Source organism: Artemia franciscana, chromosome 1 (assembly GCF_032884065.1).
Source record: "Artemia franciscana chromosome 1, ASM3288406v1, whole genome shotgun sequence".
Taxonomy (NCBI): Eukaryota; Metazoa; Arthropoda; class Branchiopoda; order Anostraca; family Artemiidae; genus Artemia; species Artemia franciscana.
This window is the reverse complement of record NC_088863.1, coordinates 17,007,224-17,028,850: the sequence shown is the minus strand read 5'-3', so window position 1 is coordinate 17,028,850 and position 21,627 is coordinate 17,007,224.

The following is a 21,627-nucleotide window of genomic DNA, read 5'->3' as shown; positions in this document are numbered from 1 at the left end:
CATATGAGGGGTTCTAAAAATACTTTAGCATAAAGAGCGAGGTATTTAGGAGGAGATAAATATCTCGCTCTTTATGCTAAAGTATTTTTAGTAATTTCAACTATTTATTCTACGGCCTTTCTGATTCAGGGGTCATTCTTAAAGAATTGGGACAGAACTTAAGATTTAGTGTAAAGAGCGAGGTATTAACGAGGGTACAAACCCCCTCGTATACATAATAAAAATATAAATTATGAAAGTTTGTTACATAAGTTAATTCTTAAGTTACGTATATTTTTTACTAATAAAAACGTTCGTTAAAAATTAAAAGTTCTAGTTGCCTTTTTATGAAACCGAAAAATTGGAGGGTAACTAGGCCTCCTTCTCCACCCCTTATTTCTCAAAATCGTCTGATAAAAACAAAGAGAAAGCCATTTAGCCAAAAAAAGAATTAATATACAAATTTCAATTTAATAATTTATGTGCTGAGAGCCAAAACCAAACATGCATTAATTCAAAAACGTTCAGAAATTAAATAAAAAAAACTAATTTTTTTAGCTGAAAGTAAGGAGCGACATTAAAACTTAAAACGAACAGAAATTACTCCGTATATAAAATGGGTTGTCCCCTCCGCAATCCCACGCTCTTTACGCTAAAGTTTGACTCTTTGCCACAATTCTACTTTTTAAAACAATTAAAAGCTTTAGCGTAAAGAGCGAGGGATTGCAGAGGGGATAACCCATTTTATATACAGAGTAATTTCTGTTCGTTTTAAGTTTTAATGTCACTCCTTACTTTCAGCTAAAAAATTAGTTTTTTTATTTAATAAATAAATGAAACCAAAAACGAACAGACATTACAATAAATAACCGAGTCAAACTCAAAACGAGCAGAAATCGTTATGAGTAGGCTCAAAACCCCCTTTCATTGTATTTTCTCAGGGCTTGACTCACAACCTTTTCCTAGAGAGGTGAAAGGAGGGGTAGTTTTCCTCCTCACAGACATAATTTCTGAAACCTTCTACGATGAGCAAAATTGTTATCTCCAAATTTTCATTAGAGGTGTTAAGGGAAATGATGAGCATGGAAGGGGAGGGCTGGTTTCTCTCAAATCATTTTGACCCTTTAATAAATCCAATAAGCCCTGTCTGAAGTTCTTATGACCACCCCTTCCACAAAAACCTTATATGCCCACCTGGCAAAACTTACACCCCTATCCCCAGAGCGTTGGGTGATTGTTTCACCCTAGAGGCATTATTATATGTTCTTTGAACTTTTTTCACATAATTGTTTTCTCATAATTTCAATCAGATGCGTTTGGTGAAAAGAGGGGTTGTCAGGGAGGGAGTCGGCTAAATGTCCTCCATAACTTTTTACGCTTAAAAAGGAACAAGAATTTCAAACGAAATGCCTCAAGCCTCTTCCAAACCTAAATAGCCATCTCTTCTATAAAAGCCTTAGATGCCCCGCGATATAACTTAAAACCCTCACCCCTAGACTCTTTTCGTTTGTTTCTACCCCGAAAGACTTTTTATATGATCTTTTGACCGTTTTGAACAAAATGAGTGTCTCAAAATTTTGTATTCCATGTATTTTGGGGAAACACAACGTTTATTTCGGTGTGTGTGTGGGGGGGGGGGTAATTGCCGTCTCATCTTTGTGACTCTTAAAAAGGGCACTAGAAATTCAGATTACCAATCCAATGAGTCTCCTGCGACGTATATACAACCACCCTTTCTATAAAAACCTTATATGCCCCAGGGAATAACTTACAACCCTTGCCCTGGGAGATCCAGGAGTGGTGGTTTCTTCCTGAAAGACATAATTTTTAGAAGGTTCGACTACAATTGACAAATGTCTATCTGTAAATTTTGATTGTAAACTTTGACTCTTAAGGAGGATACTATAATTTTCAATTTCAAATCGAATGAATCTCATCTGAAGTATATATGACGACCCATTCCTTAAAGACCTTATATACCCCCAGGGCTTACAACCATAAAGGTTGTGGGTTGCGGGTTGCACCCGCAATTGCGGGTTGACGCAACCCGCACAGGGGTTGCGTCAACCCTAAAGGCATTGTTTTAGTTCTTTGGACAATTTTGAAGCAAAATCAATATATTACAGTTTTAATCAGATTTGTATTGGGAAGAGGGGTTTTCGGAAGAGGGGATGGAAGATATCTGCCCTCCATCAATTTTGACTCTTAAAAAGGAACTAGAAATTCAATTTTTAACAAAATGAGCCTCTTCGAAAGTTTAAACAACCACTCCTTCCATAAACAAACATATAAAAACCCCTGGGTATAACTTACAACGCTTGTCCCTCGCCTTTGGGGTTTGTTTGAACCCAAAAGCCTTTTAATATGATATTTTGACTGTTTTGAATAAAATAGCTATCTCAAAACCTCTATTAGATACATTGCGGGAGAATAAGACGTGTGTGTGTTTCAAGGTGGGGAGGTAGATGCCCTCCGATCACTTTGACTCTTAAAAAGAGCCCCAGAACTTCTGATTGTCTATCCAATCAATGAGCACCCTCCAAGGTTTATATAGCCATGCTTTCAATGAAAACCTTATATACACCAGGGCATAACTTGCGCCCCTTACCCTGATAACTTACAAACCTTGCCCTGAGTGCTGGGGGGATTGGTTATCCTCAAAAACATAATTTCTGGACCTTTCAAACGCGTTGAATAAAACGGCTATTTCAAAAGTTTTGTTGGAATTGTTTTGGGGAAAGGATGGGTGTGGGAAGTGTTTAGTTGCTCTCTAATCACTTTTGACTATTGAAAAGGTACTAGCCCTTTCAATTTCCAATCGAATGAGCCATTTGCAGTTTCTACGATAATACTTTCTACACAAACTTTGCTGTTCTATCTATCTAGAATTCTAGAATTCTATCAAATTTTATTTCTAATTTTTTTTTCAAATAATTCAGACAAATTTTTCTTATTAATAGTGTATATTTCCAGTACTCGTCTGAAATAGTTCATGTTTGAAGATAAAAGCCCTAGAGAATACGGTGTTCCCTAATAACTTGAACTGTCCCTAAATAGAAAAGCCAATCATTAATTAGAAATGAATCGAAATTTCAAAAAAAAGATCATTTCTCGTGTAGGTACAATAAATGATATAATAAAGTAGGTTTATTTTCGTTTCAAACATTTTGGGAAGAATTACCTAAATTCTTGTACAGACCTGTTTTTGTTTATCTTTCTACCTCTTTGGATGCAAAATCTTTCGTATGGAAAGTATAATACGGTGGAATTGTACAGGGGAAATTTTCAGCGGGGATCAAATTGTCTAACTAGATTTTTCCATCGAAAAATGTGGGTAATGTGCGCAAAGGTGCTGCCAGGTGACAGTTCTCTTCTTATTCCACAAAAACATTTCTGGTGTTAATTTTAATCCTTTATTTAACTAAAGTGATATACTTCATAATTCAGTGGCCCATTTTTAAGGAGGTTTGGTAGATCTTTGTGTAAGGAGGAGGAGGGTAAGATTCTACACAAAAAACTATTTATCTATTATATTGCGCTATCGACATTATAGCATTATCATAAGGAGCCATATGACACCCAAAAATTGTACTTTGGGTGCCATTTCCAGAGTAGAAAGGCTGCGAAAACGAAATGGGTGCTATTATAATCTCATGTCTTCAAAACTCTAATTCTGAGGTTCATAAATTCTCCCTATTTCATATTCCCTCCCGGCCTCCTTAATAGTAATTAGGTCTTCTCTTCATTATGGCTTGTTCAGGCGATGTCATCCGTATTTTGTTACTTTTTCATGCAATCCCGGTCTCCTTTTATACTTTTTAAGGTTCAAAAAGGGAAATCAGGCGCATTTGAAATGGTTTTTTTTTAGAAACGTTTGTTTTTCAATAAACAAAAGCTGTTTTTACTCGGCTGAAAACGCCATAATGAAGACAGGACTCTATAAATCGCCTATTGACTAGAAGGCTACTGCGAAAAAAAGCAATGTTAAGGGCTCATTTATACCTAATCATTTCTTATTTGTTTGATTTGATAACATATTCTTATAAAGTGTACTTAAGCTTGTTCCACCATTTTTTTTCATCAGAAAAAAGTGCCATTTCTATTGAAATGACCACGAAAAGGTGTTTTTCAAAACCTAGACATGAAAGAAAACAAACGGAATAAGGACATCCCTTCCCCTCAATTAACGCCATTACAACTAGCACACATGCCTCATCACCAAGTGAAGTTTGAAAGTTCAATTCAAAAGTGTGATCATTCAAGCTTAATTTTTGGTTGATTCTTAGTCGAAAAGTTTTTAGTTTTAATGAATTTGTTTTCGCCATAATCTTATACTTTTGAAGTGAGTAGATAATTTATAAACCTTACTTAGAGGGTTGGAAGTATGCGCAAGGGGCTCTTATAAATCTACAGTTAAGGATTTGGGACCATAATTATTAAAGCGGTACCGTTGTATGCTTCCAAACTTTTCCACTTAAGAAGCGGCACCAAAAATGCCAGTTTTAGTTCTAAATAGTACTTATGGATGGTAGAATTGATAGAAAGCACGTTTAGATGAGTAATAGTTTTAATTTGAGCCTTTCCAGACTATGCTTTAGAAAATGGGTACATCGTAATTGCAAAAATAATGAATTATCTGAAAAGTAATCATATAGAGGAGACAAAACCATGATTAAAAAAGACCAAGCTGAAATCGAACGCATGATGCTCAAATTTGAAGTCAATCACTGTACTAATAGAACCACGCCTCTAAAATCTAATTCAATATTTTGGTGTTTGTAGGACTTTAATTGCGTAGCTTACCAAAGGGGCCAGAAGGGAGGAGCATACGGGGGATGTTCTTTCAAACCTCCGGTTAAGGGTTTTGATCCATAATTATTACATCGATACTATTTTATGCTTCTAAGATTTTCCACTTAAGATGTAGCACCAAAACGGTCATTTTCAGTGCTATATCGCACTTACGGATGGTAGAATTGATGAAACACGCGTAGATATGGGCAATACTTTTCAAATGAGCCATTAAGAACCAATCTTAAAAGTTCTGGTAACCCACTAACCCGAGGTTTTCCACTTGAGACATTGCACCAAAATTGCAGTTTTTATTGTAATCTGGAACTTGCAGATGGTTGAATTTATAGAAAGAACGTAGATATGAGCAATTTTCTTATGAGGTATTAAAAATCTAAGATCTATTTGCGATTTTCTGGTAGCCCGCTTGCCTTGCCTTTTGAGAAATGGTAGAAAAGTGCCATTTTCCGTGCCATATGGCACTTACAGATGGCGGAATTTATAAGAAACATGTAGATATGAGAAATAGCTTATAAATGAGCTCTAAATTATTTCAACATTGGAACCGACATTGGTTTGGGCTTAGCGTCTTAAATCAGCTTAATGCCATGCAGAGCAGACAAGAAAACTTGTGCTCTTCTATATTGAACATGAATTGCACACTAAGAAATAACTTATAAGATTTTTATCACGCATCGATTTCCTTGGTGTTCTAGAAGTAACTATTTTCTTATAGAAGATTTTCAAGGTTTTCAAAATGTAATTAAAATTTTCTTGTCTCTAATTATTTGACTAAAAGCCCCCCATCCTATAAACCAAAAAACTTCACATGCATGTGTGGAATAGTAATAAACAAGAAAAGTAGACAAAAGTTGAATGTAACCTAACAACAACAAAAGTATCGCAGAAAAAAATGCAAATAGGTTGTCATTACTATGATTTCTCTAGAGGCCATAAATTACAAAAAGTTTTATCCAGTCTTTGAAATCGTAAAAATAAGTAAATAATTTGAATAAGTAAACATAACAATAAATAATCCTTCTTTTAATATACAACTTTGAGTGGTTCCAGAACTACAGGACTACACTTTTCCAACCCCTAAGTGGCAAGGGGTTGGTATCAGGTACAAAATTTGCTATGGGGAAGAAAGGGCAACTGCTCTTCCCAGACCTCAGTCTTCTCCCTTAAGACTCCAGTTTCTCCTCTGCTAAAATTTATCTTCTCCAAAATCTTGCCAAAACTGAGATAAGCCTGCACAATTGAAGCATTCACAGAAACGGGGCAATTTTCTTTAGTACATCTTTACCTTTTTTATTACCATGGCTCATTTTTCAGTTTTTTTTGTCATTTTCAGTTGATCTTGGAAAACTGGCTCCAACCTCCCCCCAAGGGTTTTGAAGAAATTACACCACTGGCTGGAATATGGCCTTAATGATTTACTAAGAATACAGCTGCAAATCATGAACTGGATTACCTCTATTCCCTTTTGAATCAAAATTTCAAACTAATTAAAAAAACACTCAAGCAGGAGTAGAACGTTTGACACTCTTATATAAAGTCGAACGGTATACCAACGAAACCACGGCTCTAATAATCTAATTCAATCTATTGGTTTTTGTAGGGACATAATTACGGTGCTCAGTAAGGGGACTTGGAGGAGAAACCCAACGGAGGTCTTATTGCAAACCTCCAGTTAAGGGGGGGCTGGAACCATCATTATTACGATGATACCGTTTTTATAATTCTTTGTTTTTCCACTTGAGAAATGATACAAAAAGTGTGGTTATTTTTGTGCTATATTGCATTCCCGGATGATAAATGGCAAAGATCACGTAGATATGAGCAATAGCTTTCAAATGAGCCATTGAATATCACTGTAAAAAGTTCTTGTGGCCCATTAGCCCCACCTTTTCCACTTGAGACAATGGCACCCAAAAGTACCGTTTTTAGTGCCATTTGGAAGTTGCAGATAGTTCAGTCTATAGAAAAAACATAAGTGTAAGCAATATCTTTTATTTGAGTTATTAAAAATCCATTTACGATGTTTTGGTAGCCTACTAGTCCCACCCCTTGAGAAATGGGACAAAGCTGCCATTTGTAGTGCCATATGGTACTTGCAGATAATAGAGTTTATAATAAGCACTTAGATATGAGAAATAGCTTTTGCATGAGCGATTAGGCATTTCTCTGTGATGTTTTGTTGACCCGCTAGCCCTAGAAAAAAAAGGGAGAAATCAGAGCTACTCATGCAAAAAGTTATTTTCCATGTTGTTTACGGTGAGGGACTACAAGGGTTTTGACCATGCTCATTTCAATGATGCACTTTATATTTTGATCTGACTCCATTTTCGAGGGGTTTCAGACTTATTTTGAAATCACTATAAATTTCTTTTCACAATAAACTTTTACTTTTAAGACGAACCAAAATTTAGAGTTACCATTCCTGACTCAGTTTCAGATGGTGATTTTTTTTCACAGTGTATTTTTTTTCAATGTGTTTTTTAACTTTTAAATTCTATGGGCTGTGGTTCGCTCTTTACTAGGTTGCAGCTACTGCTTTAACCATGATGATAGAAAAATTAACAGAGTAAGTCTCTCTGGACTAAGTAATACTTACATTAAATAAAATAAAATATTTATTTTTAAAAGTCACCATTACAAGCCCCGAACGGCCGAATTCAAGTTTTCAGAGCTAAAATATAATAAAAACATACGTAAATTGGGAAAACTGGCAAATAATGCCAAAAGGACAACAGAAAAAAGAAAAATCAGAATGAATAATCGTTCTTCAGTCAATAATTTAAGTGGAAAATGTCAATTAAAAGTTAAAAAGATAAAAACTGGCCAGATAAAACAGAATAAAAACAAAATAAATAAATACGTTAAAACAAGTTAAAAGGGACACTAAATAAGGGGGAAGGGGCAAGCAAATAAATAAAAATTCTGAGTAGCACTACTATTCAGTAAAAAAAAGAAGATAAACTGGCGAGATATTTCGTTTGTTCTTTCTGTAATGAAGGGGACGAAGGCCTTTTCCGTATCCGGAGGTAAGCAGCGAATGAGGGACGAAATGGAGATGGGTTTTGAAATAGCTCGAAATGGCCAGAATCTTGATGGGATGTGATGTTTGGGCACAACGAAGGCACAACGTAACTCTCCTGTGCTCAAGGGTTTCCCGCCTATTTTTTCTTCAAAGCAGAGAGTATGGCACATTGCCTTCTTCTAAAAGTAGTCACAAGCTTTTCTTGTGAATGGATTCATTTTTTTTTCTGATTTTTCACACGAGATATCGGGGTGTCAAACTGGACAAGCATATTAGAGATTCGGGCGGATATCGGAACGGATGCGGGCGGGCAGACCTTGCATTGGGACCTGGGGAAAAGAGTAATAGACTCTTTCAGTCTGTTTGCTTCACCATCTATAGTCAGAAAATTTTTACAGTGCAGTTTAACTCCCTAAGATTGATATGAATTCACTTTTCTAGGCGTAGTACTTGTTTTAAAAACGAACAAAATTAATATTAACGCTTTTCGTTAAGCGTGACAGTCCCCATCTTATTTGACGAATGGACTAGCTTAAGCAGTCCATTGAAAAAAGAATTGTCCTAAAATAAAAGGAGCAATGACCTGAATGTGATCATTTGTACTTTAAATTAGTTTTTTACAGAATTTCTTCCTCTTTATTGGCTTACATGGGCCCCATTTTGTTGGTAAAACCTATCATAAGATATATCATTGCAGTACCGTAATGTTATGAAGCCCTTAATTTTCAAGTACACTAAATTAGATAAAAAAAATTCTTAGGTTACTTTAGAACCGCATGCAGACACAGATGCAAACAATTTGTCCTTTGGAATAAAATGCACCAAATATAAAGTAGCTAAATGTTCATGCTAAAACGATATGCTTAAGCGTTTACAGTATATTAATATTACAGCATTAACATGCGTAAATTAGCTAACGAAAAAAAAATGTTAGTTATAAAAAAACGAAGTAGCAAATAATGAATACTTAATAAGGAGATTTGAGCAGATAAATAAGTGCTTTAGACTTCGCAAAGTAGCCCTGCAGATTAATAAAATATAACGATAAGGGAACTAAATAGAATTACTTAGTACTTGCAAAATCCAGGATTCCCATTATCCTTTGTTGTTGTTTTTTTTTTTTGAAAGACCTTGTTAAAGACTGAGGTTCCAGGTCGATTAAAAAATAAATTTGATGGTTTTATTTTGTTGTTTTTAAAATAGCTTGTAATTAATAGTTGCAATGTATTAAAGACTGAGAATTTCAAGGGGAAGAGGGAAGGAGTGGCCCTAGCAATTGATTTTCTATGTGTCAATCTTTTCTTTTGGTTTTCACCAAATCGAGACAAAAGTAAATCAAGTAGAAACTGACCAGTCTTAAAACTTGGTATTACTGCTTACTGTAGAAGAAACCAAATTAGCATTAAAAACACAATGTTTCCCCGAAAATAACTTTTTATTTCACCGTATGTGTTTTCACAATAAAAAAATACTTTATATTTAAGTAAAAGATTAATTTTGCCCTGCAGTTGTTTTATAGTCACTATTTGTATTCTAGAGACACAAGTCCACTTTTATTTTCCCCCTTTTATCACAGTCCAAATAGTATTTACAAAGGTGCTGCAGAAAGTTTATAGCCTACTGATGGTAAAACTAGTCATTTCTATTTTGAGGCTATGAAATACATAACTTGTTTGTAGAAAAATGTCAGTTTTCAGGAAAAGACTAAAATTGAATTGAGTTCTGTGGTTAATGGGCCTAAGTAATAGAGGAAATTCAATAGTAATCACAATATAATAAATGTTTTCAATATTTACCTTCCAATTATTAGCAATTATATACCTTGGACCCACGTATTTTACATCAAATAAAGGCCATGATGTGTTCATAGCTTTTAACTTGCGTCAAATTTAAAATTTAGTTTCTGAAAAGAGTTGAGTTAAATTGAGGACTGCTTTATTTTGCACCTTTTGTGCATAGGTTTATTAAGAGATGTGACTCTTAATAATAATTAAATAAAAAAAACAAGTTTTTGTAACGGTAAGTAAGGAGCGACATTAAAACTTAAAACGAACAGAAACTACTCCGTATATGAAAGGGAATTTTCCTCCTCAATGCCTTGGTCTTTACGCTAAAGTTTGACCCTTCCTCTTAACTCGACTTTTTTAAACAGTAAGAAACCTTAGCGTAAAGAGCGGGGCGTTGAGGAGGAAAAGTCCCTTTCATATACGGAGTAATTTCTGTTCGTTTTAAGTTTTAATGTCGCTCCTTACTTACCGTTACAAAAACTTGTTTTTTTATTTAATTTCTGGAGGTTTTTGAATTAATGCATGTTTTTATCTTGGCTCTCCACACAAACATAATTAAAACGAATTTTGCTTGTTAATTAATCGCAATTAATCGGAAGGTTTTGAGAAAAAAGAAGCGAAGGAGGAGGCCTAGTTGCCCTCCAAGGTTTTGATTACTTAAAAAAGCAACTAGAACTTTTAATTTTTTACAAACGTTTTCATTGGTAAAAAATATACGTAACTTACGAATTAACTTACGTAACGAACTTCTATATTCGTATGTTTTTATTGCGTTTATGAGGGGGGTTCAACCCTCGTCAATACCTCGCTCTTTAAACTAAAGCTTAGATTGTGTCCCAATTCCTTAAGAATGACCTCTGAATCACAAAGGCCTTAGAATAAATAGTTGAAATTACTAAAAATACATTAGCGGAAAGAGTGAGGTATACCAAGGAGGTAAACCCCTCATATGCGTAATATTTTTTGTTCGTTTTAAGTTTTAATGCTGCTCCTTACTTTTAGTAGAAAAAACTTTTCATATTTAATTTTTCATTGTTTTTCAAATAAAGCTGGAAAATCCTGAGCCCCCTTCATTTAAATTTTCTTTTACATGAGAAGTCTCTCCATGGAAATATTCTCCCACGTAACCCCCCCCCCCTTCAACTCTCCCCCTAAACTAAAGAAATCCCCCTGAAAACGTCTGTACACTTCCCAGTAACCATTACTATATTTAAACACAGGTCAAAGTTTTCAACTTGCAGCCCCCCCCCCCACGGGGACTGCGGGGGAGTAAGACGTCCCTAAAGACATAGTTATTAGGTTTTTTCGACTATAGCGAATAAATCCCTATCTCAGAATTTTGATCTGGTGACTTTGGGGAAAAATGAGCGTGGGAGGGGGCCTAGGTGCCCTCCAATTTTTTGGTCACTCAAAAAGGGTATTAGAACTCTTAATTTCCGTTAGAATGAGCCCTCTCGCAAGATTCTAGGACTGCTCTGTCGATACGATCACCCCTGGAAAAAACAAAAAAAAAAACAAAAAAAAACAAACAAGAAAACAAATCAACACGCATCCGTGATCTGTCTTCTGGCAAAAAATGCTAATTTCCACATTTTTGCAGATAGGAGCTTGATACTTCTACAATAAGGTTGTCTGATACGCTGAATCTGATGGTGTGAGTTTCGTTAAGATTGTATGATTTATATGGGGTGTTTCCCCCTATTTTCAAAAATGAGGCAAATTTTCTCGGGCTCGTTACTTTTGATGGGTATAACTGATCTTGATGAAACCTGTATATTTAAAATCAGCATTAAAATGAGATTTTTTGATGTAACTATTGGTATCAAAATTCCATTTTTTAGACTTTCGGTTACTATTGAGCCGGGTCGCTCCTTACTATAGTTCGTTACCACGAACTGTTTGATCTTAGAATAAAAAAAATGATAGGAAAAGATGAGCAAGACATATATTTTTGTATTAGCTTTGCAGCAAAACGCTTAAGATTACTTTCAGTCACTGCAAAATTCTAAAACTCTTTATTTCAGACCTGTCCTGCTAGTTATTCAACTTATTGATGAAGTTCATCCAATAGGCTCATGTATCAACCATATCCACAAGCTTCTGCTAGAATAAGTAAGACACCATATTTATAAATCCTACGCCACCATTATAAGGTACAACAACCTCTTCAACTGGGTGCAAATGGCTTCTAGCTACCCCATACATTGCACTTCATCTCTCACCTCCATATCTTACTGAATGCCATAGTCTTTTGGTTCTGGAGCCTCCTTACTATAACTGGTCAGAATATTATCCTGTCAATATTTCTGTACGGTTTTGTTTAAGTTCATTGAACTAGATAAAACAAATTGAAAAGTATTGGACCTAACATTTAAATAAAATTGCGAAGGTTATGTTTTTACAATGCTTTCTTATTGTTTTTGTTTTCAAGAACAAGACACACTCTTGTTTTGTCATTCTTTAATATGAAGGGTAGCTACGTAAGAAGTTTTAAATTCTAATTAATCAGAGATGACGCTATTGCAAGTAAAAGAATTCGAAGCATAAAAGAAATCGAAGTATATGTTTTATATAAAATATCACGTAGATCATTAATTTTTTAATGTAATTAAGGGCTTCAATACAAGGTTCAACAATTGAGTTTTGTCTTTATAATAAGCTTGCAATTTTATAATTATGTAATTTATGATTGGTTTTATGAAATGATCTAGTCATTTTAGAGCGTAGATCATTTAGATCATCTCAATAATCTAGCCTCTAATTTCTCCTAAAAAACAAAAATTGACCTTCTTTTTTCAAATCCCATCTTCTCCCCACTAAGGAGTATGATACTAATTCTACTTAAATTTAAATTTGTATTATTGCAACCTACATTGAGTTAAGTTTTTCAACTACATTTTTTTTTTATTTTGGGTAGAAAAGGGAATTGATTAGAACATGGTATAGAACAACAAACAACCAAACCGTAAAAATAAAATCCCGGTTCTAAACGATGCCCTTCCGTCATAAGGCACCCCTTCCACTGTGGAAATACATTAATAATCCATACAGGGATTAATTCTGTAAAACCTTTTCAAGATGAACTACAAACCTCAACCATTTTACTAACCTTCGCAAAACCCCATATCAAACCAAAGGGGAATAGAATGCTGTGCCTTTACTAATTCCTTAGATTGCATTCTCATCCTCCTTTTAGAATACTCGAAAATACATTTCTAAATAAAAGTACTAGGGAGGATGGAAGGCATGGTCGTATAAACTTTGGAGGAGTCTAATTTGATCGAAAATCAAAATTTCCGTTTCCCTTTTTAAGTAGTAGTAGTAGAACAATTTTATTAGAAATAAACATTTCTTAATCAATAGCACAACATAAGCGAAGCTTGCGAGGCTGTGCTAAATTCAAAGAAAATAAAGAGACAATATGGAGAATAAGAAAATATGGAGAATGAGACCATATACCGAAATCAACAAAAAAAAACATAAACAATACACTCCCTTGCGTGACCCCAAGACAACAACAAAAAAACAAAAAAAAAAAAATACATAAATATTACAAATGAATAAGCTATGTAAAATTTATTTTAGTTAATCTGTTTCAAAAGCATACCTACCGAGCAACTCCACACGTAAATCAGACTTAAACTGGTCAAGGCTACCTATTTCCTTGATATCTATACTCAATTTATTCCAAAGTTTTGAAGCTCTTTAAATAAGTGAAAAAGAAGACCTACTTGAAACTAATCGAGGAACCTCAGTATTACCTCGTATTCGAGTAATGTGGTGGTGAACATCAGACCTCTCACGAAATATTCCTGTAAAACAATCAGGAAGGCTACCTCTGTAATACCTATGTATAAAAATCACGTAATCCAGCTGCAGGCATTATATTTAAATCTCTATACATAGACCTCAAAGACTCCTGATTCCCAACACCACAAAAAACTCGGATAGCATTATTCTGGATCACACGGATTGGACGAACTATCGAAGGGAAAGTACCAAGCCAAATCGACGAGCAATACAAAATGTAAGGGTGAATCAGGGAAAAACATAACAATCGTAGAACATTCTGGGGGAAAATATGTTTTAATTTGCGCATGATAACTAAGTTACGTGACAATATTTTCGAAACTGACTTCACATGATCTTTAAATGATAGGGTTTCATCAACATTGATTCCGAGGTATTTGGTGAATAATATGAAAAAAACTTCGTTTTCTTAAAGAGTTAAAGAGGCTGCGTCCCAAAGTCGAACCTTAAAACGTACAGGAATTAGAAGAGGCAGTTGGGGGGCTGCCGCCCCCCAAACCCCCAGCTTTTAAAGACTCTTTTGTGCAGGTTTTTTTTGTGGGGGGACTTCATTGTTACTAATTACTAGTTTCGGCGCAATGGTTCTCCTGTCCTCTTGTGTTTAACATTTTTCGAAGTTATTCCATTATTCATTCATTTCAATGTTTCGTTAATTAAAAGAGGGCCTTTCCCAAGCCAAGAGCGGGGGGTTAGCAAAAAAACAAAAAACCTGTACAAAAGAGTCTTTAAAAGCTGGGGGTTTGGGGGGCGGCAGCCCCCCAACTGCCTCTTCTAATTCCTGTACGTTTTAAGGTTCGACTTTGGGACGCAGCCTCTTTAACTCTTTAAGAAAACGAAGTTTTTTTCATATTATTTCTGTACGTTTTTCTACAATCCATGGTGGATGTAATTTAATAGTTCCTGTACTCCTCGTACAGGAATTAGGAGAGGAACCCACCCCCGCTTTTAAATCATTGTATAAAATAGAAAAAAAAAATAGATAGAATGACCGAAATGTTTCTTTTGCTCATAAGAAGCTAATATTCTGTTATCTCTCAAATGATAAGCTGTCCAGGTGTTATCAAAATTTTTTTGATGTTGTGAAAAAAAATCGCCCGTAAGGGACTTGAACCCTTGACCCGAGGATTAAAAGTCTCACGCTCTACCAACTGAGCTAATAACTTGCATGTGTGTAAATATAACTTCTCAATAGCTTTTAAAAATTTCAAATTAACATGGGCTCTTATGGAGAGAAATCCGTTAATTTAAATAGCTAATGCGTGGTTTCTGGAAAACAGGGAAGGAGTTATCGGATCGAGCTGAAATTTCGCGGATAATCTCCTGGGTCATAGGGGACCTTAACTTGTGAATTTCAGCCCGATCGGACAACGTTAAAAGGGGTGGGGGGGGGGGGGGGGGGGGGGTTGGAGGGTCGAAACATTCGGGGGGTTAAGATTTTCCTACGAAACTTTCATGGGCACTTACTCGGAGAATTTCGCATCGAATGAGTCTTCGTACACCCAGATCCGATGTCGGATGTGACCTGTAGGCGTGGCGAAAAAAAAAGTAAATGAATTTTAAGTGGCTATGCGTGGTTGGGGGGCTGCCTCCCCCCAAACCCCCAGCTTTTAAAGACTCTTTTGTGCAGGTTTTTTTTGTGGGGTTGACTTCATTGTTACTAATTACTAGTTTCGGCACAATGGTTCTCCTGTCCTCTTGTGTTTAACATTTTTCGAAGTTATTCCATTATTCATTCATTTCAATTTTTTGTTAATTAAAAGAGGGCCTTTCCGAAGCCAAGAGCGGGGGGTTAGCAAAAAAACAAAAAACCTGTACAAAACTGTCTTTAAAAGCTGGGGGTTTGGGGGGCGGCAGCCCCCCAACTGCCTCTTCTAATTCCTGTACGTTTTAAGGTTCGACTTTGGGACGCAGCCTCTTTAACTCTTTAAGAAAACGAAGTTTTTTTCATGTTATTTCTGTACGTTTTTCTGCAATCCATGGTGGATGTAATTTAATAATTCCTGTACTCCTCGTACAGGAATTAGGAGAGGAACTTGGGTGGCTGCCGCCCCCCCCCCCGCTTTTAAATCATTGTATAAAATAGAAAAAAATAGATAGAAGGACCGAAATGTTTCTTTTGCTCATAAGAAGCTAATATTCTGTTATCTCTCAATTGATAAGCTGTCCAGGTGTTATCAAAATTGTACACTTTTATTTTGATGTTGTTAAAAAAAATCGCCCGTAAGGGACTTGAACCCTTACCAGAGGATTAAAAGTCCCACGCTCTACCGACTGAGCTAATCACTTACATGTGTGTAAATATAACTTCTCAACAACTTTTAAAAATTTCAAATTAACATTGGCTCTTATGGAGAGAAATGCGTTAATTAAGTAGCTAATGCGTGGTTTCTGGAAAACAGGGAAGGAGTTATCGGATCGAGCTGAAATTTTGCGGATAAGCTCCTGGGCCATAGGGGACCTTAACTTGTGAATTTCAGCCCGATCGGACAACGTTAAAAGGGGGGGGGGGTTGGGGGGTCGAAAACTTTCGGGGGGTTAAGATTTTCCTACGAAACTTTGAAGGGCACTTACTCGGAGAATTCCGCATCGAATGAGTCCTCGTATACCCAGATCCGATGTCGGATGTGACCTGTAGGCGTCGAGAAAAAAAAAAGAAATGAATTTTAAGTGGCTATGCGTGGTTTCTGGAAAACAGGGAAGGAGTTATCGGATCGAGCTGAAATTTCGCGGATAAGCTCCTGGGCCCTAGGGGACCTTAACTTGTGAATTTCAGCCCGATCGGACAACGTTAAAGGGGGGCTGGGGTTGACGGGTCGAAACTTTCGGCCAGATTTTCCCCATGAAGGAAAAGTTGGAGGGGGATGAAATTTTGCAGGTTTCTTAGTTGGAGCTCGGGCTACGAAATGCATACCTCCCCATCCCTCTGCGACCACTGGAACCGAAGATCGCTTAACATTGTCGTGTGTCGCCTCTTTATAGAGGCACGAGTGTGCCTCCTTGATCTTGTTCGTTTAATAATTCCCCGCTCCGAAATTATTTCTGTAAACCAAGGGTAAAAATTTGGAGATCGAGAGAAAATAACAAAATTTGACTTATCTATATTCAGGTCGAGGTGGTTTATTTTAAGCCATGTACATATCCTGCTCATTGCTGCATTTATCGTTGACATGAGCAGTTCTTCTGTAGGGGCAACAATCACTAAGGTTGTATCATCAGCAAATAAGGGCATAGTAAGCTGGGTCTTACTCGGATCATTGTCAACAAAGTCGTCAATTCTGGGCAGAGCTTTCACAACATGCGGTAGATCATTAATAGGTGAGTAGATCATTAAGAGTGAAAAGTTATCAGTGGCTAAAGAGCCCCTCCCCCCTCACACGCAAGTTGACCATTGTTAACAAAAATGGTATTTGTGGAAGGGTGGTCGTATTAACTTTGGAAAGAGCTCATTCAAAATTGAAACTTCTAATTCCTTTTAATGAATCAAAAGTGATCAAAGGGCAACCACCACCCCCCTTTCCCCAAAGTCATCCAGTTGAAATTCTGAGATAGCCATTTTGTTCAAAATTAGTCCAATGAACTATACTTCCAGGGTCGAACCCATCTCCCAGCCCTGGGGAAAGGGTTTTAGGCTATACAAGTTGCTCATTGTTACTTTGATGCTTTTTTTACTTTTATACTTGGATTTTACGGGGCATCTTTTATTTGTGGGGCAAGGGCTGTAAGTTGTGCATGTGGTTTATTATTACTTTGATACTTTGTTTATTTTGATACTTTCTTTAGCTTGATACTTTGGTGCTTTGATATTGTTACTTCATTGTTAGTTTTGATTTTTTGACGAAACTTGATTTAGTTTACTTGATTTAATTACTTGATTTAGAAAGAATTGATTTAGAAATAGGGAATTTTGAAAAAGTTAAGACATAAGAACTTAGAATTTAGGGCAATAAAAGACGAGCAGAAACTAAACAAAAAAACTTTCCAACAAAGAAGTTTTTTCAAAGAAAACTACAGGCCATATTAAGCTTAAGGTCAGCAGAAATAAAAATCTATAGTACCTCAAGCTCAAAATGACCAGAAATTACTAAAGAATAAATGAAACCCAAAATGAACAGAAGTTAAATAAACAACCATTTCAAAATGAACAGAAATTAAATAAACAACCATTAAGATTAATTCATTCAATTTTATTAGTACCTGTTCTATGTTACTTTGCTATGATTGTTTATTTAATTTCTGTTCGTTTTTGGTTTCATTTATTCTTAAATAACAATTACTGGTCATTTTGAATTTGAATATATAGACATTTATTTCAGTCGATAGTAAGTTTCATGTGTAGTTAGCTATGACTGTTTATTTAATTTATGTTCGTTTTGGGTTTTATTTATTCTTAAAAACAGTAATTTCCGGTAATTTTGAGTTAAAAGTATTATATGAATTTATTTCTGCTGCTAATAAATTTCGTATTGCCTTTACTTTTCTTTGAAAACTTCTATTTCGGAATTTTTTTTTAAGAAAGGTCCTGTTCAAACACTAGTCTTCAATAATAGTCAAAAATTTTTAACATTTTTTAGGTTTTTCTGAGTTCCCGAATAGTGCCGAATAGAAATTATTCCACATATGAGAAGGGCTGCACCCTCCTTCATACTTCGGTTTTCATGGTAAAGTGTTTTGTAACTTTAAAAGTACCTTCTATTCTAATTAAACGGCCCTTGTGTTTCACAGCAAATTTTTTAAGAATTAGGATAAAAAATAAAACTTTAGTGTAAAGAGCGAGACATTAAGGAGGGAATACCTCCTCATATACGAAGGTTTCTTTCAGTTGAAAAAGCTTGTATTTTACTTAATTTCTGATCATTTTTCAAATGATACAGGGAAAAGTGCTTCCCCTGCGTGGTAAATTGCCTCCCCCCACGAAAAATTTCTCCTGCGTGAATCCGACCAAAAAATACCCCCTGGAAGGTTCCATACTTGCTGAAAACTCCCCTGGAAAATTTCCTATTTACAATTCCGCCTAGAAAATTCTCCCTAGGCAACTTTCATTTTAAGAAAGACTTAGTTTCTATTTAATTTATGATCTTTTTAAAACCATTCGGGAAATCATTCTTCCCCAAATTTGACGTTTCTCTTGCAGAAAATCCTCCCGCACGGAACCCCCCCCCCAAAAAAAAATAATAATTCAAACCCCTTTGAAAATATTCCCTGAAGAATTTATCCGGAATTTCTCAGGTAAAAGAAAAAGAGTAAGTGAAACAAATAACAAGAATTTCGGATAGGAATTCTGGCAAATACCCCATGTATAAAATTTCTCATGGGAAGTTCACCCACAGAAGCTTTCCTCGCCACAGAAAACTCTTCCCCGTGTATAGTCTCCCCCACGCAGAGAAGCTCCACACGCAGAAAATCCTCATCCCCCAAAAAGCTGCTGTGTATTTACTCAAAATGAATCTCCAAAGGACGTTATATGGTCGTCTCCCTAGAGGCAAAGGTATTAGTAGTGATGTCTCAACAAGCTCCACGACACCCATATCCCACCATTCCTGAGACGCACATATCCCACCATCCTGATGACAGCAAGCAGGTGCATTTTACATAATAGATAATGTTTTCTAAGAGATGCAGGTGTCTGTTACGTAATAATGAATGAAACTTTTCGTCATGGCCCATGTGCACTTATTCAATTTATTGACATATTAATTAAAACAAAACAAAATGGTATCGTGGTTTTGTTTTAAGCCACAACCTATACGGCCATTTCCAAATGCAACAAGAAATAAGTTGAAAAATCCTATCGAAACAGGTGTTGTGACGTCACTTGATTACTCTTCCTCCTATAAGACATCCATTTTATTGATCGTGAGTCAGTTTCTGTTTGGAAGTGAGACAGTCAACATCGAAAATGTTTTACTCATGTCTACTATTCATAATTATAATGAAAAGTGTAGATCATTCAGTTCATTTAAGATGCACAGATGATACGAAGTGTAAATTAAAGACTGTAGTTCTTATCTTGAGGAGATTTTTGACTTTCATACTAGAGGTCTCCTATGTTCCAATGTCAATATGATAAACGTGATCAATGAAAAAAATACTTGCCCTTGCCCTGATTGCAAAAAAGGCCTAAATGGGTTTTGAGTTTTTGTTTTTAAAAGACTGGTAACGTCGTGGTTTTAAATTGCTTTGGGGGTAAGAACCTGGTCTCCGCTTCAATTGCTGGAATAATAAGAGAGTCTTGTTTTTAGGACTACCTTGTGAAGTTACAATGATTAAAAACCTACTGACCTTTATTTGGATGTTACAGAAAGTGATTCTTCATGTGAGAATTTTGTGTGCAACGTTGCTTCAAATAAACAATTGAAACAAATGAATTTTATAATCAAAATAGTATCGTTGACTTTACGAGCAGATATAACAAAAATGAGGTCACGTTATATTGTAAAAAATGTGAACCTGGCTTTGCATGCCAAGATGAATAAAAGTTGAATCCTGGTGAGCTGCCACCACTTATCATTAACGATGGTTACATATACATGGAAGAAGACGTCTAAAGGACACAGAGTTATTTACATAAAAGTTTTATTCATAATCAAATTCACATATGCTTTTAAAGCATTTCACTCTTAGGGAAGTGAGATTTATATTGAACAGGTAGGAAAAAGTATTTTCAACTAGAGAGTTGTTCAATCGAGGATTGTCACCGCAAAAACTAAGAAATTCACTGTAAGTATTTCCGCGACATAGAAAAATCAAATATAATAGTGTAAGAAAGCCACAGTTTTTGGTTGATAAATCTTGAGCTTACATCAGATTTTGAATAATAGATTTTGCACTTTGCTCCGAGAAGTTTTTAATGTGAGGAGTATAGAAAGCATACGGTAGGCCAAGAGGGCAAAAATGTTCAATATTCTTTGCTTTTTGAAAGTTGCATAGCGAATGCGCAGTCTTTACGGTTGTTGTGCTACTATTAGCAATGATAAGAGTATTGTTGATGGTTTGAATATGGTCATTGGAATCTGAGGATATGCAATAGGATTTGTATTTGGACATAAAGAGATCCAAATTGAATACATTAATTATTTGATTTCGGTTCATATTGCAGAGTCTAATAAAACAGGGCCGCCAGGGGCAATTTCTTCCAAAAGTTTTCAAATTAATTTAGTGAGATTAACCTTATACTCTCCTCCAATAGTTTAGCAAAGGTATATTCTAAACATCCTGTGCTCTTTCAGACAATAGCCATATCTTGAGTACCGGACAAATCCAATACGAGGATACCATGAGTTTTTGTCAAACATTTCTTTGGTTATAACATTTTCCAATAGATATGAATCTCGATCTAGGGATTGCATTGTCAATTCATGTAATGTCCTGTAGGATTTATGAAATAATAAATTTTAGAGTCTAATTCCATTTAATTTAAATACAAGAGATTAAAGTCCAAACATTTCCAGTTTATGTGGAGAATTTGTCCATGATTCAACGGCACTAGCACTTCTCACAAAGACCAAAGCAAGTTTTGAAGGAATTTCACCATTGATAAATGACGAATGAGAGTAGGCTCGTGTACTCTTAGTAATATGTCGTTGATTCGTCATTGTGTAAGGAACGAGCAGTTTGATATTACTTCCACTAGCTCTTAATTTCTCAAACACCAAAGCAAGAGAACTCATAACCCGTTATTTTTATGCATAAAGTATTTCCGAGATGAGAGAGACTGTTGCACAAGGTTTAGTGCCAACTACTTTTCGAAAAATAAAATTGGAGAGAGCAAATTTCAGCTTTATATTAATCTTAACGTTGGGAGGCATATATTTTGGTATATTAATAGTCTCATGATTTATTTTCCCCGCCAAGTGTAAATCTTTAGATGCTCCATCTCTAAGTATATTGCTAGTGTCAGTGTCCGTTTTTTATTTATATCTGATAGTCGGACCTCTCAATAAATTATAGAGCATTGGAATCATCAACATAAACTGTATATAACTTGCAAAATTTTAAATCTTGAGGTTAGAAGTCGAATAGTCATTATCAACCGTTTGCCAATGCTGTCTTTATTGGACTATGACTATGATGGAGTATTGTATTATATTTCAACGAAATATGTTTACATGTAGACTAACAAATTCAGAACCCCAATTTATTGGAATTTTCCCATAACAATCTTGTTCAAGTATAGATTCAAGAGCTTTAGTAACTTCTTCACCTCTCTTTCTCTCTTTA